The sequence below is a fragment of the Artibeus jamaicensis genome, unplaced genomic scaffold (genome assembly GCF_021234435.1).
Source record: "Artibeus jamaicensis isolate MK-2021 breed Jamaican fruit bat unplaced genomic scaffold, CSHL_Jam_final contig_135, whole genome shotgun sequence".
Lineage (NCBI taxonomy): Eukaryota > Metazoa > Chordata > Mammalia > Chiroptera > Phyllostomidae > Artibeus > Artibeus jamaicensis.
The window spans coordinates 1,145,444-1,151,443 of record NW_026521267.1 but is presented as its reverse complement, the minus strand read 5'-3'; positions in this window follow the sequence as shown (position 1 = coordinate 1,151,443).

Below are 6,000 nucleotides of genomic sequence, written 5' to 3'. Positions count from 1 at the left end.
AATATTCTTGTCTCTTTTGTCAAATATTAATTGCCCATAAAGTCATGGGTTTATTACACAGACCTCTATTCTCTTCCATTGATCAACATGCCTGTTCTTACACCAGTACCATGCTATCTAGATTACTACAGCCTTGTAGTATATTTTGATACTAGGCAGTGTGATTCCTATAACTCCATTTTTTAAATCAAGACTGTTATGTATATTTAGGTTGTTTTGTGGTTTCATAGAATTTTTAAATTTTTATTCTAGTTCTGTGAAATAAGCTATTGCTTTCTTGATACACATTTCATTGAATCTATAGATTGCTTTGAGTAGTATGGATATTTTTTAAATGTTATTTTTTCTACCCATGAACATGGAATATACTTTCACTTATTTGTATTTTCCTTAGTTTCTTACTTCTGTTTATATCTTCAGTGTCTCGTGATTTCCCAAGTACAAGACTTTTACATCCTGGTTAAATTTATTCCTTGGAATTTTATTTTCTTTGATGCAACTATAAATGGCATTGTTTTCTCAGTTTCCCTTTCTGACAGTTCATTATTGGTGTATAAAAATGCAAGTGATTTCTGGATATTTTGTATCATGCTACTTTACTGAATTTATCAGTTCAAATAATTTTTTAAATGCAATCTTTAGTGCTCTCTATACACAGTATCATATCATATGAAAATAGTGAGTTTTACTTCTTTCTTTCCAATTTGAATGACTTATTTCTTCATGTCAAGTACTATGAGTAGGACTTTCAGTATCATGTTGAAGAGGAGTGATGAAAGCAGATAGCCCTGTCTTGTGTCTGATTTTAAGGGGAATGTTTATAGTTATTGACCACTGAGTATGATTTTGGCTGTGGGTTTGTGATATATGGCTTTTATTCCATTGAGGTATGTTCTTTTCATTCCCACTTTGCTGAGAGCTTTTATCATAAATGAGAGCTGGATTTTACCAAGTGCTTTTTCTGCATCTATTGATAAGATCATGTCATATTATTATTCTTCATTCTATTTATTTGATGGATCATATTTACTGATTTCTGGATATTGTGCCAATCTTTTATTCTTGGAATTCATCCCAATTGATCATGGCGTATAATCGTTTTAATGGATTGCTTGATACTGATTGCTAATACGTTGTTGAGGATTTTAACATCTATGTTAATTGGGGTATTGGTCTATATATTTTTTATTTGCAGTGTCTTTGTGTGGTTTTGGAACTAGGATAATGCTGGCTTTGTAAAATGAGCTTAGGAATCTTACCTTCTCTTGAAAGTTTTTGAATACTTTGAGAAGGATAGGTGTTAGTTTTTGTTTTTTTTTTTTTGAACGTTTGGTAAAATTCACCTACGAAGCCATCTGATTCATGTCTTTTGTTTGTTGGAAAATTTTAAATTACTGCTTCAATTTCATTAGTTGTAGTCTGTCTATTCAGATTCTATAATTCTTCCTGATTTATTTTTGGAAGATTATATGTTTCTAGAAATTTATTCATTTCATCCAGGTTGTCAAGTTTGTTGGCATACAATTGTTCATAATATTTTCTTAAAATCATTTACATTTCTTTGGTATCAGTTGTTACTTCTCTTTCTTTTCTAATTTTATTTATTTGGGTCCTCTCCAATTTTTCTTGATGGGTTTGGTTAAAGCTTCATTAATCTTGTTTGTTTTTTTTAAGAACCAGCTCTTGCTTTTATTAATCGTTTGTGTTGTTTTTAGATTCTATTTTGTTTACTTCTGCTTTGGTCTTAATAACTTTGTCTCTTCAACTCACTCAGGACTTTGTTTATTGTACTTTTTATTGGTTTCTTTAAGGTTAAAGTTAGATTGTTTGAATTCTTCTTGTTTTTTGAGACAGACCTATAATACTATGAATTTTCCTCTTAGATTTTTTTCTCTGTGTCCCAAATTTTGGGGGCTTTGTGTGTTTATTTTCATTTGTTTCAAGGCACCTTCTGATTTCTTCCTGATCTCATTGTTAACGCATTCTTTGTTTAGTAATATGTCATTTAGCTGCCATGTATTTGTATAATTTTTCAACTTATTCTTCTGATTGGTATCTAGTTTCATAGCAGTATGGTCAGAGGCAATGTTTGACATGATTTCAACCTTATAATGTGTAGAGACTTGCTTTGTGTCCTAACATGTCACCTACCTGAAAAAATGTTCCATGTGCACTAGAAAAGAATGTATATTCTAATGCTTTGGGGAGAAATGCTGTAGATATCAATTAAATCCATCTGATTTAGTGTGTCATTTAAGGTTCTGGTTTCTTTGTTGATATTATATCTGAAAGATCTTTCATTGATGTCAATGGGGTGTCAAGTTTTTCTACTATGACTGTATTACTGTCTATATCTCCCTTTATGTACATCAAGATTTGCTTCATATATTTAGGGTACATAGATGTTTAAAAGGGGTAAATCCTCATTGGATTTCTTTCTTTATCATTTTGTAGTGTTCTTTGCCTTAATTTTAAAGTCTATTTATTTTTTCAAAGAGTAGTACTGCTACCCTACCCTATTTTTAATTTTTGATTTGCATAAATATCATTTCCACCCCTTTACATTTAGTCTTTCTGTATCTTTCATTCTCAGGTAAGTCTCTTGTAGATAGCATATATATGGGTGTTGTTTTCTTATCCACCCAACTGCCCTATGTCTTTTAACTGGAGCATTTAGCCATTTAAATATGAAGTGATTATTGTTAGATATGTGTTTACTGTCATTGGAATCTTTTGACTGTGTTCCTCTGTTTTTTTCTTGTTCTTGACAAAGAACTCTTGACATATTTTGTAATACTGGTTTCATGATACAAACTCCTTTAACTTTTTAAAATCTGGGATGCTCTTTATTGCTTCAATTTTATTTTATTTTATTTTTGTGATATCACTTTATTTTTATTATTTTTTAAATTTCTTTTTTATTGATTATGCCATTACAGTTGTTCTATTCCCCCCCTTCATTCCCCTCCACCCTACCCCCCCCGTCCCCACCATTACCCCCCCTTTAGTTTATGACCATGTGTCTCAAGTTCTTTAGATTTTATATTTCTCATACTATTCTTGCCCCCCCATCTATTTTCTACCTACTGTCTATGCTACTTATTTTCTGTACCTTCTCCCCCTTCTACTCCTCCCACTCCCCTGTTGCTAACTCTCCATGGGATCTCCATTTCTATGGTTCCACTCCTGATCTAGGTGTCCTCTTAGTTTGCTTTTGTTTTAGGTGTGGTTGTTAATAACCACAAGTTTGCTTTTCTTTCATTCTTCATATTTTTTACCTTTTTATTCTTAGCTAAGTCCCTTTAACATTTCATATAATAATGGCTTGGCAATGATGAACTCCTGAATTTGGCTTTATTTGAAAAGTGTTTTTATCTGAAAAGCACTCTATCTGTCCTTCCATTCTAAATGAAAGCTTTGCTAGATAAAGCAATCTTGGATGTAGGTCCTTGCCTTTCATGACTTAGAATACCTCTTTCCAGCCCGTTCTAGCCTGTAAGTTCTGTTTTCAGAAATCAGCTGACAGTCTGATGGGAACTCCTCTGTAGATGACTGTCCCCTTATCTCTTGTTGCTTCTGGGATTCTCTCCTTCATTTTAATCTTGGCTAATGTAATGATGATGTGCCTTGGTGTGTTCCTTCTCGGGTCCAACTTCTTTGGGACTCTCTGAGCTTCCTGGATATCCTGGAAGTCTATTTCCTTTGCCAGACTGGGGAAGGTCTACTATATTATTTGTTCAAAGAACTTTTCCACTTGTTCCATAGCTGTTCCTCTTCCCCTTCTGGTACCCCTATAATTCATGTGTTGCAACATTTAAAGATGTCCTGGAGGTTCCTAAGCCTCTCCTCATTTTTTTTGAATCCTTGTTTCTTCATTATTTTCATTTTGCTTGCTTTTTTCTTCCTTCTGGTCCACTCCCTTGATTTGAGTCCCAGTTTTCCTCCCACCACTATTGGTTTTGTTGCATCCACTGTCATGAGAAACAGAGGTTCGGAGATTTTCAGAATTTTCAAGATGTTACTTTATTGGCCAAGTTTTACCTGTGCAGGGGTGAGCTCTCTGAGTGTCCGAGAACACTATGCTTAGGAGAGCTGCACATGAGAGCCGCACCCCGGCGCTTACAGCTATGTCCTTATATAGGGGTATGCAAACAAGCTTTGAACAGAAGCAGATGTGGCTGTTAGCTATTGGCTACCTCTAAACAGTTGATTGCCATTGGCTTATTAGGGAAATTCAAAAGGCTCTTTGTGTAGTTGGAGGTTAGCCCTTTTAGGAAGTAAAAATTTCCCTGTTCCTGGTCAGCCTAACTTTATCCGGGGCTCGTTCAAGATTGTCCCTTTTCAACATCTGTTTTGGACCTCAACAGTTTCCTGGGCATTTCCCTTCATTTCAATTGGTTTACCATTCATTTGTTTCTCTGATTTTTTAAAATTTTTATTTAGTTATTTTTCAAGTACAGTTTTATTTTTTTAATTAAATTTTATTTGGTTACTTTTCAAGGACATTTTTTTTTACTATTTCTCCCACCCCACCCCCCCCCCCCACCCGGTCTCCCTACTCCCTCCAATTCCCCCCCCCCCAGTCCTCATCCCTGTGTCTTTCATACTTGTTCCTCAAAATCCCTCCCCTTTCTCCCCTTAAATTCCCTTCCCTCTCCCCTCTGGTCGCTGCCCACTTGTTCTCTATTTCAGTGTCTTTGTTTTTATTCTGTTTGCTTGTTTGATTTATTCTTTAGCTTCCTGTCAAAGGTGAGATCATATGGTATTTGTCCTTCAATGCCGGGCCTATTTCACTCAGCATAATGCTTTCCAGTTCCATCCATGTTGTTGCAAAAGGTAGTAGCTCCTTCTTTCTCTCTGCTGCATAGAATTCCGTTGTGTATATGTACCACAATTTTTGGATCCATTCGTTTACTGATGGGCACCTAGGTTGCTTCCAACTCTTGGCTATTGTAAATTGTGCTGCTATGAACATTGTGGTGCATAGGTTCTTTGAAATTGATGTTTTAGGATTCTTAGGATATAATCCCAGCAGTGGAATTGCTGGGTCAAAAGGCAGGTCGATTTTTATTTTTCTGAGAAAATTCCATACTGTTTTCCATAATGGTTGTACCAGTCTGCAATCCCACCAACAGTGAACTAAGGTCTCTTTTTCCCCACACCCTCTCCAACATTTGTTGTTTGTTGCTTTGTCTATTATAGCCATCCTGACCGGTGTAAAGTGGTATCTCATTGTGGTTTTAATTTGCATCACTCTGATAGCTAACAATATTGAGCATCTCTTCATATGTCTCCGGATCCTCTGTATGTCCTCTTTGGAGAAGTGTCTGTTCAAGTCCTTTTCCCACTTTTTAATTGGGTTCGATGTCTTCCTAGAGTGGAGTCGTGTAAGATCTTTGTATGTTTTGGAGATTAAACCTTTGTCTGAGGTATCATTGGCAAATATGTTTTCCCATACAGTTGGTTGTCTTTTTAATTTAATACTGTTTTCTTTAGCCATGCAGAAGGTTTTTATTTTGATGAGATCCCATTTGTTTATTCTTTCCTTTATATTCCTTGCTCTAGGGGACATATCCGTAAAAATGTTGGTGCGTGGAATATCTGAGATTTTCTTGCCAATGTTCTCCTCTAGGACTTTAATGGTGTCATGGCTTATATTTAAGTCTTTTATCCACCTTGAATATATTTTGGTGTATAGTGTAAGTTGGTGCTCAAGTTTCATTTTTTTGCACGTAGCTGTCCAGTTCTCCCAACACCATTTGCTGAAGAGGCTATCTTTCCTCCATTTTATGTTACTGCCCCCTTTGTCGAATATTAATTGACTGTAGAGGGTTGAGTTGATTTCTGGGCTCTCTGTTCTGTTCCATTGGTCTATGTGCCTGTTTTTATGCCAGTACCAGGCTGTTTTGATTACAGTGCCTTTGTAATACAGTTTGATATCAGGTATTGTGATCCCTCCTATTTTGTTCTTCTTTCTCAAAAGAGCAGCTGCTACTCGGG